The sequence below is a fragment of the Carcharodon carcharias genome, chromosome 3 (assembly GCF_017639515.1).
Source record: "Carcharodon carcharias isolate sCarCar2 chromosome 3, sCarCar2.pri, whole genome shotgun sequence".
Classification (NCBI taxonomy): domain Eukaryota; kingdom Metazoa; phylum Chordata; class Chondrichthyes; order Lamniformes; family Lamnidae; genus Carcharodon; species Carcharodon carcharias.
Window position 1 is genome coordinate 72,177,002 of NC_054469.1, and position 13,098 is coordinate 72,190,099.

The 13,098-nt window shown below is 42.3% G+C and overlaps 1 protein-coding gene across 7 annotated transcripts in view; it reads left to right on the forward strand.

Annotated features, from left to right (window-relative positions):
• cdk14 (cyclin-dependent kinase 14) overlaps positions 1-13,098 on the forward strand; it is a 953,540-nt gene that overhangs the window by 43,521 nt on the left and 896,921 nt on the right. The window contains exons 3-4 of one of the 7 annotated variants that reach the window (XM_041183644.1): positions 11,200-11,328; positions 11,414-11,487. The exons of 4 other annotated variants lie outside the window; for them this stretch is intronic. The gene's annotated coding sequence lies outside the window, so the exon portion shown is untranslated. The remainder of the gene's footprint in view (positions 1-11,199; positions 11,329-11,413; positions 11,488-13,098) is intronic. 2 more of the 7 variants (XM_041183645.1, XM_041183647.1) reach the window with 2 other exon arrangements.

Below are 13,098 nucleotides of genomic sequence, written 5' to 3' on the forward strand. Positions count from 1 at the left end.
GCTCCCAGTGCCCTTGATCCCAGGGGCAGGCCCTCTTGAAGAGAGTCGAAGTGGGGCTATTGCTGACTTTCCAGCTGATGGCTGAGACCCCTGTTGCCTCCACAAGATTCCGCCTTAGGTTTTCACACACGTCAATTTCCATCAACTTCTGTTCTCTGTAATAACGAGCTTTTAGTGCTACATATCCTATTTTAAATAAGATCACTGAAAAGACAGGTTTAACCTTTACAGGTACCATTATTGCATTAACCTGATTAATCTCTACACTTTCTGCACCGCACCCCCATTAAACCTATCAAACGTTGGCTACTGGTGTGGGAATAACATGACCTTCACGGTATATTTTAATAGCCAAAGCTGAATGCTGATAGCTTGCCAACTATAGCTAGCTAGATAACTGCCATAAATAGTTGTTTGTTTGAACGTCAAGTTAAATCTTTTTCTAAACCATATTTTCCACTGACCTAGTAAACCTTTGTGACATTGTAAGGCAGAAGGTTTGACTGTTGTTTTTGAGATCACTGAAAATGAGTTTTAAAACACAGCCACTTAAATTGGTGCGTGAAAAATAAAGTGGTAACAGAATAGACAGCTCTCATCCAATTAAATTGCTTATTTTGGCTGCTCCAGTTGCTAAGGGAAATGATTCATTACTGTGACTGAGCTGACTCAATTGTGTTTTTTGAAGTAGAACTGCAGATATGGATTATCTAACTGGTGGTACTTTTGCCCCTTGTGCTGTTATAATCTTGCAGGTGAACATTCAGTGGTCAATCCAGATTGTGTTGTCCAATATTTTAATGTTTCTCTGACCCTTTAATACAGTGGTCTTAATTCAAATTGGCAGAAATTTGAGAGTTCCTTGAAATTCCACTACAATAGAAAAAATGGAGCACAATAATGACTTCTACGAACTAACAATAATGGAGTGTCACTTTTGGCTACGAGTATACAGTAGTGTAAACTATCCATCATGGAAACCTATGATTTTGTGCAGTTAGTCATAATGCACTTGTAGTGACTCTGAAGAACCATGATAAATTGTTCCTTTTTTTAAATAAGAATGCCCATTAGGACAGGACCTTCTGATTTGGAAGGTGGTCAGGGACAGGAGGCTGTGACTGTAGCTGAGGCAGGTAAGGGGACGCAGAGGGCAGGAGTGTCAGCCTCTGCAATTGTCCAACAGGTTTGAGATTCTTTCAGCTTGTTTGGATGAATGTGGGGGTTGCAGGGTGGATGAGCAAACTGACCATGGCACCTTGGTACAGGAAGCAATTCAAGTGAGGGGAGCACAAAGGAATGTAGTTGTATCGTAGTGAGAGGGATTGACACCATTCTCTGCAGCAACGAGTGAGAGTCCCAACGGCTATGTTGTCTGCCTGGTGCTAGGGTTCAGGACATTTGCACAAGGCTGGAGAGGAATTTGCAGTGGGAGGGGGAGGAACCAGTGGTCGTCATCCACGTAGGTACCAATGGCATAGGCAGGATGACGAAGGAGGCTCTGCATAGTCAGTATGATGAGCTAGGCACCAAATTAAGAAATCTTAAATGTGGTAATTTCCAGATTATTAAATGAGTCATGTGCAAATTGGCATAGGACAAATAAGATTAGAGAAATGAATGTGTGGCTCAAAGACTGGTGTGGGAGAAGTGTGTTCTGGTTTGTGGGACACTAGCACCAGTATTGGGGAAAGTGGAATCTGTACCGTTGGGACAGTATACACCTGAACTGTGCTGGGATTGGTGTCCTCGTGAGCCGCATAACTAGGGAAGTAGAGAGGGTTTTAAAATGAATAGTGGGGGGCAAGCGATCAAATTTGGTAAGATGTGGTAATCCAAAGCGTAGATACAAGGCAAGAGAGAAAGGTATTAATATGGGAAACCATACATACAGACCCTGACAGGAAGGGACAAGGTACAATTTGAGTAAATAAGCAGATAAGGCTAGCCACTACAAAAATAAATAATAAAAGAACCTTTAGTGTTGTCCTATCTAAATGCACGTAGCATTTAAGATAACACAGATGAACTGATAGCACAAATAGAAATAAATAAGTACGATCTGATAGCCATTACAGAGACGTGGCTGCAGGATGACACAGATTGGGACCGGAATATTGAACAGTATGTGACATTTAGGAAGAACAGGAAGTTAGGAAAAGGTGGAGGGTGGCTCTGTTAATTAATGGCGGTATCAGCACATTAGAGATGAATGACCTATGTTCAGGAAACCAGGATGTAGAAGCAGTTTAAGTTGAGATGAGAAATGATAAAAGCAAGAAGTAACTTGGAGGAGTGATGTACGGGCCCCTTAATTGTAACTCCACAGTCAGTATAAAAGAAGAGATAAGGGAGGCTTGTCAGAAAGTTACAGCAAAATCATGGGGGATTTTAATCCACACACAGACTAGGAAAATCCAATGGGCAAAGGTAGCATAAATGAGTTAATAAAATGTTTTTGGGATAGTTTCTTAGAACAGCAAGTTCTGGAGTGAACCAGAGAGGAGACTCTACTAGACCTGGTATTAAGCAACAAGATAGGATTAATTGAAATTAGTGCTTCCAAGACTACTATTTTAAATTTAAATAAGGGCAATTATGAGGGCATGAAAGCGGAGCTAGCTGAAGTGAACTGGCAAGTGAAGTTAAGGGATAGGCCAATAGAGATTCAGTGGCAGACGTTTAAAGGGATATTTCGGAATGCATGGAATTTCTCCCTCATTGGAATGTATATATTCTAAGGGGGCCAGGGGGGACTATCCGTGGTTAACTAAAAAAGTTAAAGACAGTATCAAACTTAAAGAAAAAACATATGATTATACAAAGACGGTTGACAGGTCAGAAAATTGGAACAGCAAAAAATGACAAAAGGATTTATAAGGAGGGAGAAATTAGTGTGAGAGAAAGCTAGCTAGTGATATAAAGATGGATAGTAAGTTCCTATAGAAACTAGGGACAGTAGTAGGCCCTTTGAGTCTGCTTAGCCATTCAATATGATCATGGCTGATACTCTCTTCTCTGTCTCAATGTCATATTCCAGATTTCTCTCCTTTATCCCTTTGCCCGTAATATCCAAAAAATTATCAATTTCTTTCTTGAATATACTCAGTGACTTGGCTTCCTTGTTAGAATTTTATACGTTTCACTCAGATCCCCTCATTCTTCTAAACTCTGGTGAATACAGGCCCAGTCGAACCAATCTCTCCTCGTGCAACAGTCCTGTCATCCCTGGTATCAGCCCAGTGAACCTTCGCTGCACTCCCTCTATGGCAAGTATATCCTTTCTTAGGTCAGGAGACCAAAATTGCACACACTACTCCAGGTGTGGTCTCACCAAGGTCTTGTATAACAGTAGTAAGACATCCCTACTTCTGAACTCAAATCCTCTTGCAATAAAGGCCAACATACCATTTGCCTTTCTAATTGCTTGCTGCACCTGTCTATTTACTTTAATTGAGCAAAAGAAGTGTTCAATTCTTCTGCCATTTCTTTGTTCCCCATTTTATTTTCCCCTGTTTCTGACTGTAAGGAACTAAAGTTTGTCTTCGCTAATCTTTTTCTCTTCACATATTTATAGAAGCTTTTACAGTCAGTTTTTATGTTCCCTGCAGTTTACACTCATACTCCCATTTTTCCCTTCTCAATCAATCTTTTTCCCACTTTTGCTGAACTCTGAACTGCTCCCAATCCTCAGGCTTGCTGCTTTTTCTGGCAACTTTATATGTCTCCTCTTTGGATCTAATACTATAGCCTAATTTCTTTTGCAAGTTATGGTTGAGCCACCTATTCCTGTTTTATTTTTGCACCAGACAGGAATTAATAATTAAAAACAAAAACAGAATTACCTGGAAAAACTCAGCAGGTCTGGCAGCATCGGCAGAGAAGAAAAGAGTTGACGTTTCGAGTCCTCATGACCCTTTGACAGAACTTGAGTGAATCCAAGAAAGGGGTGAAATATAAGCTGGTTTATTGTGTGTGGGGGTGTGTGTGTGTTGGTGTGTTGGTTGTAGGGACAAAAAAGCAGTGATAGAAGCAGATCATCAAAAGATGTCACAGACAAGAGAACAAAAGAACATATAGACGTCGAAGTTGGTGATATTATCTAAATGAATGTGCTAATTAAGAATGGATGGTAGGGCACTCAAGGTATAGCTCTGGTGGGGGGAGCATATAAAAGATTTAAAAATAATGGAAATAGGTGGGAAAAGAAAAATCTATATAATTTATTGGAAAAAACAAAAGGAAGGGGGTGGGGATGGAGGAGGGAGTTCAAGACCTAAAGTTGTTGAATTCAATATTCAGTCCGGAAGGCTGTAAAGTGCCTAGTCGGAAGATGAGGTGTTGTTCCTCCAGTTTGCATTGGGCTTCACTGGAACAATGCAGCAAGCCAAGGACAGACATGTGGGCAAGAGAGCAGGGTGGAGTGTTAAAATGGCAAGCAACAGGGAGGTTTGGGTCATTCTTGTGGACAGACCGCAGGTGTTCTGCAAAGCGGTCGCCCAGTTTACGTTTGGTCTCTCCAATGTAGAGGAGACCACATTGGGAGCAACGAATGCAGTAGACTAAGTTGGGGGAAATGCAAGTGAAATGCTGCTTCACTTGAAAGGAGTGTTTGGGCCCTTGGATGGTGAGGAGAGAGGAAGTGAAGGGGCAGGTGTTACATCTTTTGCGTGGGCATGGGGTGGTGCCATAGGAGGGGGTATAGGAGTAGGGGGTGATGGAGGAGTGGACCAGGGTGTCCCGGAAGGAGTGATCCCTACAGAATGCCACTGGGGGGGGTGAAGGGAAGATGTGTTTGGTGGTGGCATCATGCAGGAGTTGGTGGAAATGGCGGAGGATGATCCTTTGAATGCGGAGGCTGGTGGGGTGATAAGTGAGGACAAGGGGGACCCTATCATGTTTCTGGGAGGGAGGAGGAGGCGTGAGGGTGGATGCGCGGGAGATGGGCCGGACACGGTTGAGGGCCCTGTCAACGACCGTGGGTGGAAAACCTCGGTTAAGGAAGAAGGAGGACATGTCAGAGGAACTGTTTTTGAAGGTAGCATCATCGGAACAGATGCGACGGAGGCGAAGGAACTGAGAGAATGGGATGGAGTCCTTACAGGAAGCAGGGTGTGAGGAGCTGTAGTCGAGGTAGCTGTGGGAGTCGATAGGTTTGTAATAGATATTGGTGGACAGTCTATCACCAGAGATTGAGACAGAAAGGTCAAGGAAGGGAAGGGAAGTGTCAGAGATGGACCACGTGAAAATGATGGAGGGGTGGAGATTGGAAGCAAAATTAATAAATTTTTCCAAGTCCCGACGAGAGCATGAAGCAGCACCGAAGTAATCATCGATGTACCGGAGAAAGAGTTGTGGAAGGGGGCAGGAGTAGGACTGCAACAAGGAATGTTCCACATACCCCATAAAGAGACAGGCATAGCTGGGGCCCATGCGGGTACCCATAGCCACACCTTTTATTTGGAGGAAGTGAGAGGAGTTGAAGGAGAAATTGTTCAGTGTGAGAACAAGTTCAGCCAGACGGAGGAGAGTAGTGGTGGATGGGGATTGTTCGGGCCTCTGTTTGAGGAAGAAGCTAAGGGCCCTCAGACCATCCTGGTGGGGGATGGAGGTGTAGAGGGATTGGACGTCCATGGTGAAGAGGAAGCGGTTGGGGCCAGGGAACTGGAAATTGTTGATGTGACGTAAGGTGTCAGAGGAATCATGGATGTAGGTGGGAAGGGACTGGACAAGGGGAGAGAGAAGGGAGTCAAGATAACGAGAAATGAGTTCTGTGGGGCAGGAGCAAGTTGAGACGATCGGTCTACCAGGACAGTTCAATTAATAATTGTTGTAATTCATGCATAAGTTCCTTAAATATTAGCCATTGCCTATCCACTATCAACCCTTTGAGTAAGGTTCCCCAATATATCATTGCCAACTTGCACCTCATACCCTCGTAGTTCCCTTTATTTAGATTCGGGACCCTAGTTTCGGATTCAACTTCTTCACTCTCCATGTTAATGGGCAATTCTATCATTTTATTATCGTTCTTCCCCAAGGTCCCTGCACAACATGATTGTGAATTAACCTTATTGCACAATACCAAGTCTAGGATAGCCTGCTCTCTAGTCGATTCCTCAGCATTTTGATCTAAAAAATCATGTACCCACTCCAGGAAATCCTCCTCCACAGTATTATTGCTAGGTTAGTTTGTCCAATCTATATGTAACTCTTTCGAGTACAAACCCGTTTCCATCTGTTTCAGATGAAGTTGCATTGTTTCATAGTTTGCCATTGTGAGATTTGAACTCTTGATCTTGGGGTTACAAACCCAGTAACTCTTTCGAGTACAAACCCGTTTCCATCTGTTTTAGATGAAGTTACATTGTTTCATAGTTTGCCATTGTGAGATTTGAACTCCTGATAATCTTTTAAAATGAAAACTAAATCAACAAAATTGGGATAAATCAGGCACAGCCCCTAATTCAGGTCAGCTGTAAAACCAAGGACAAAGTTTAAAGGAACCTTACAAACTTTAAATCAAAATGTGATTAAAGGGGTCAACAAAACACCCCAGTCCCCACGGTGCCCACCGAGCACGGAAGGCCTCGAGAGTGTCAGCAGACACTGTGTGCTCCCTCTCCAGGGACATCCGGCAGCGAACATAGCCGCGGAAGAGGGACAAACAATCGGGCGGGACTCCCCCGTCGATCGCCCGCTGCCTGGACCTGTTAATGACCAACTTGGCCAGGCCCAGGAGCAGGTTCACGAGGAGGTCCTTCTCCTTCCCGACCCCCTTCCGCACCGGGTGCCCATAGATCAGGTGCGTGGGGCTGAAGTGCAAACAAAACATCAATAAAAGGTTTTTCAAGTAACTAAAAAGGGAGTGCAACCTACAACACCCTATGTATACATGGTCCACGGACTCCACAAGACCGCAAAAAGGGCACGTGTCCTGAGAGTCCGTGAACCTATGCATCCTCTTATTATAGGGGACTGCTGCATGCAACACCCTCCAACCCAGGTCCCCGATAGAAAGGGGGAGGACACCTCCGTAGAGGGCCTCCCATCGGGGGCCTCCGCTGCCGGACGGCAACAAGGCACGCCAGGGCGTGTCCAGGCGACGGACAAGGGCGAGAAAATGGAAGGTGTGCAGCAGCAGTCCATACAAAAAGCCCCTCTTTGCCGTGCCAAAAGGCACGGAGGGCATGTCCCCGAGGCGGCTCATATTGCGGGGCACCAGCACCCGAGGGAGGGTTCGGGGCTTATAAATGAGTGAACCCCGGCTCTGTAACTCTTTCGAGTACAAACCCGTTTCCATCTGTTTCAGATGAGGTTACATTCTTACATAGTTTGTCATTGTGGGATTTGAGTTCTTGATACTCTTTTTTTTGAGTAAACCTGTTTCCATCTGTTTCAGATGAAGTTACATTGTTTCATAGTTTGCCATTGTGAGATTTGAACTCTTGATACTCTTTCAAGTACAAACCTGTTTCCATCTGTTTCAGATGAAGTCACATTGTTCCATAGTTTGCCATTGTGAGATTTGAACTCTTGATACTCTTTTGAGTAAACATGTTTCCATCTGTTTCAGATGAAGTTACATTGTTTCATAGTTTGCCATTGTGAGATTTGAACTCCTGATCTTGGGGTTACAAACCCAGTAACATAACCACTTGGCTATTTAGGCCAAGCCTCCAATCTATATGTAGATTAAAGTACCCATGATTGCAGTTGTACCCTTTTGCATGTGTTTCTAATTCCCTGTTTAATGCTTTCCCTTACATCTCCATTACTGTTTGGGGGGCCTATAGACACCCACCAACGTTTTCTGCTCCTTGGTGTTTCTTATCTCCATCCAAACAGATGCCACATAATTTTATGAGCCAATATCCTTCCTCACTATTGCATTGATTTCCTCCTTTATTAACAGTGCTACCTCACCTCCTTTCCCTATGTCTGTCTTTCCTAAATATTGAATAACCCTGAATGTTCCGTTCCCATCCTTGGTCACCCTGCAGTCAAGTCTCTGTAATTGCAACTATATTATAACCGTTTATATCTATCTGTGCTGTTAATTCATCTACCTTTTACTGCGAATGTTCCACGGGTTAAGATACAATGTCTTTAGTCTTGTCTTGTTATTTTGCACAATGACCCCATTTGTTTATCACCCTTGTTTTTTTCTGCCTTCCACTTTTGCTTCTTTCTTTTCTGGCTTTTGTTTCTACCCTTGATCCCTCTCCTCTGTCTCCCTGCTTAGGTTCCCACCCCCCTGCCATTCTAGTTTAAACCCTCCCTGACCGCACTAGCGCGCACGCACACACACACACACACACACACACACACACACACACACACACACACACACACACACACACCCCCCCCACACCCCCAAACCAACTCCCACCCCCCCCTCGGGGACATTGGTCCCAGTTCTGCCTAAACGGAACCCATTCTGTTTGTATTGGTTCCACCTTCCCCAGAACCAGTCTCAATGTCCCAGGAATCTGAATCCCTCCCCCTATACCATTTCTTCAGTCACATATTCATCTGATACATCCTGTTATTTCTACTCTCGCTAGTACATGGCACTGATAGTAATCTTGAGATTGCTACTTTGAGATCCAACATAATTTACATCCTAGCTCCCTATATTTAGCTTGTAGGACTTCATCTTTTTTTTACCTATATCGTTGGTACTAATATGTACCATAACCACTGGCTGTTTGCCTTCCCCCTTCAGAATGCCATGCAGCCTCCAAGACATCCTTGACCCTGACACCAGGGAGGCAACATACCACCCTGGAGTCCATTTTGTGGCCACAGAACTGCCTTTCAGTTCCCCTTACTGTTGAATCCCCTATCATTATAGCTCTGCCACTCTTCTTCCTCCCCTCCTGTGCAACAGAGACACACCTGTGGTGCCATGGATTTGGCTCCTGCTGCTTTTCCATGAGAAGTTGTCACCCCAACTGCATCCAAAATGGCATATCTGTTAGAGAGGGGACAGCCACCGGGGACTCCTGTACTATCTGCCTTCCTATACTCTGCTTGGTGGTCACACATCCCCTTTCTGCTTGTTTAGTCTTTACCTGCAGTGTGACCGCCTCACTGAACATGCTGTCCACCACAATCTCAGCATCGCGGATGCTCCACAGTGAAACCACCCGCAGCTCCAGTTCCAAAATGCGGTTAGCCAATAGCTGCAGCTGGACACACTTCCTGCACACATGGTTGTCAGGGACACTGGAAGTGTCCATGACTTCCCACATAGCGCAGGAGGAGCATATCCGGTTGTGAGCTCTGCTGCCATGACTATAGATAATTAAAAGAGTTAATAAACTGAGCATTGGTCCTATAGAAAGTGCTCCTGGGGAATTGATAATGGAAAACATGGAGATGGCGGATGAATTAAACAGGTGTTTTGCTTCAGTCTTCACTATAGAAGACACAAGCAACACCCCAGAAGTAGTGTACATCAGGAAATGGGAGGAACTCAGGAAAATTACAATCACCAGGGAAGTGGTATTGAGCAAATTGTTGGAGCTGCGGGCTGACAAGTCTCCAGGTCCAGATGGACTTCACCTGAACATCTTGAAAGAAGTGGCTAGTAAGGTAGTTGATGCATTGCTTTTAATTTTCCAAAATTCCCTAGATTTGGGGAAGGTTCCATTAGATTGGAAAATAGCAAATGTAACTCTTTTATTCAAAAAAGCAGGAAATTATAGGCCTATTAGCCTAACATCTGTCATAAGGAAAATGTTAAAGCCATTATTAAAGATTTTTTAGCAGCGCACTTAGAAAAATTCAAGATAATCAGGCGGAGTCAACGTGGTTTTGTAAAAGGGAAATTGTGTTTAAACAATTTATTGGGCGTCTTTGAAAAAGTCACATCTGCTTTGGATAAAGGGGAAACCAGTGGATGTACTTACTTAGATTCCCAGAAGGCATTTGATAAAGTGCCACATCAAAGGTTATTGTGGAAAATAAAAGCTCATGTTATAGGGGGTAACATATTGGCATGGATGGAAGATTGTCTAGCCAACAGGAAGCAGAGTTGGCATAAATGGGTATTTTTCTGGTTGGCAGGATGTGACGAGTGGTTTACCACAGGGATCAGTGCTGGGGCCTCAACTTTTTACAATTTTATGTAAATGCCTTGGATGAAGGGACCGAAGAAATGGTTGCTAAATTTGCTGATGACACAAAAATAGGTAGGAAAATAAATTGTGAAGAGCATGTAAGAAGGCTACAAACGGACATGGATTACGTGAGTGGGCAAAGATCTGGCAAATGGAGCATAATGTGGGTGAATGTGGAATTGTCCAATCTGGCAGGAAGAATACAAAAGAAGCTTCTTATCTAAATGGTGAGAGATTGCAGAGCTCTGAGATGCAAGGGGATTTGGGAGTCCCAGTGCATGAATCACAAAAGGCTAGTAAGCAGGCACAGCAAATAATTGGGAAAGCTAATTGGATGTTATTGTTTTTTGTGAGGGGAATTGATTACAAACGTGGGGAGGTTATGTTTCAGTTGTACAGGGCACTGGTCAGACCACATTTGGAGTACTATGTACAGTACTGGTCTTATTTAAGGAAATATCTAAATGTGTTAGAAGCAGTTCAGGGAAGGTTTACTAGAGTAATATTAGGAATACGTGGGTTGTCATTTGAGGAAAGGTTGGACAGGTTAGGCTTGTATTCACTGGAGTTGAAGAATAAGAGGCAACTTGATTGAAACCTTTAAGATTCTGAGAGGTCTCAACAGGGTAGTTGTGGAGATGATGTTTCCTCTTGTGGGAGAATCTAAAACTAGGCATCATCTGTTTCAAAATAAGGGGTTGCTCATTTAAGACAGATGACATTTTTTTTGAGGGTCATTGAGTCTTTGGAGCTCTCTTCCTTAAAAGGCAATGGAAGCAGAGCCTTTGAATATTTTTAAGGCAGAGTTAGATGGATTCTTGATTAATAAGTGGTTGAAAGGTTATTGGGTGTAGGCAGGAACGTGGAGTTAAGTTTACAGTCATATCCGCCATGATCTTATTGAATGGTGGTGCAGGCTTGAGGGGCCTACTCCTCCTAAATTGTATGTATCTTGTTTTTATATCAAATCTATTTCTAACAAACTAAGAACTGTGGGCTTATTCTGCTCTGTGACTTTTTATTGCATGTGTTCTCAGATGTTCCAAACATTAAGTATGTTTTGTCAATCCAGGAGCTGAATAGTGACAAAAGCTGAGACTTTATCACTTGAACAATCCCTTAGTGACAATACACAGTGTTAAAAGGCAAGAACATTACAAATTCCCTGCACTAAGTGTGCCGGAGAACCTCTTCAGTATAGGTATGCATTTAATTAAAAATACAAATATAGGAACAAAGTTCTCTTAAGCAAATATACTAATACATTAAGTGTCTCTAATTTTCAGGTGACACATCATGAGAGATGCAGCACTGTATGAGAAGGATACTGAATTAATACATGTTGTTGGAATGAAAACATGTAAGGATGGGAGTTGCTTTTCTGAACTATTGCGTTGTTTACCAAAATATATTCTGGCTAATTACTGATTTCCTTGGGTATAGTCAATGGAAATAAACTTAAGTGCTCAAACTGTTGTGATCATGACTATTGATTAAGTCCTGTTTGTCTAACAGAGTTGTATGAAGCACAGACCTTCGGTGGGTCTCTTGTTCCATAAAATACTTTTATACATTTGTTTCTGAAGATTTCTAACCTAAGGCTATACTTACTTGTGAAGTCTGTGTTGAACAGTTAAAAATGAGATGACGTTATTTATTGAATAGTCTAAAAGAAAATCATAGTTTTGCTGAGGGCATATTTGGGAGTGAAATGCATTTATTTTTTCTTTTTTTAAAAAATGTATCCTTGTATGTGTACAAATTAGATGAAATCTTTTGATTTGGCTTCAAGTCATTACTTCAGAGAAATTTTGAATCCTTTTGTGGAAAGATGTTTTATTTAACTCAAAATAATTTTCTGTAACAAACAACTAATGCGTTCCTTTTGTAGAATGCTAAAAAATACAGAAAATCTCTGCATTTTGTTTGAATTTCCTGCTATTTCCAATTATTGATAATGTAAGAGCAACAGAGCTCTGCCAAATACTGCATTTGTTTCTTTGTGTGACAGTTACTACAGACGCTCCCTCCTTTTATACTGATACTTCGCATAACAGTTGATATTTTGTCTGAAGCCATGTAATGAGCAGTTAATGACAACAGAAATTATAAGCTGTAGCTGCATCTTGAGTTATACTTTTGAAAACTCAATGGGAGCAGAAATGTATATAAAAATTTTTTTAAAAATTGCTTAACCAGTTTGATTGCAGATTCAGACATGGCTGGCTCTTCAACCTAATACTCAAAATATCAGGAAATCGGTTGTTTCTGATGTTGGATTTTTTCCAAGTTGAACTCTTTTTTTAAGGATCAGTGACACTTTCCATTTGTACTTGTTATGCTTCGTGACGGGCCATTTGGGTCAGAATGTTCTTGCGTATCGTTTTCATTATTCCCACACCCCATGGGGTGAAAGAGAGGTAATCAGTTATATTGACTGGCTGACTGGAGCAATATGAAATCATAGTTTGTGACAACTCTGGATAACAAGAACAAGGAAATGCACAGTCATCCAGCTAACTCTGGGGAGAAAGTCTAGCTGAGTGAAGGGAAACTCGCCTTTCACCAACTTGAAATTTGGCAGAAATGTCCACCAGAAGAAAATTAGACAAGTTTTCTAATAAAATTCTAACAGGAACAGAGGTTGCATGGTGTACTTTTATTAATTTCTCCCTTTCTATAAGGCTTTTGTACTATGTTGAATCAAGGTACTCTGCGCTGATTTACTCTATGTTCATTTGCTTCTGTAAAATAAAACAGCTTGACTCTAATGTGCAAAGAACATGTTAGCCAATTCCGATTACAAAGGCGTCTTAACAGTGCTATTGTATATTTTGTGATTGGGCACCACAGGTGCTCAAACTATTTATTTGGAGTGATTTAAGAGCTGCTGTGCTCAGACTATCTAAGGCAGGTCTAAAACTTGTAACAATTTTAGTTTCCTTTTGAGGGCATTTTATGAAGTTAATTC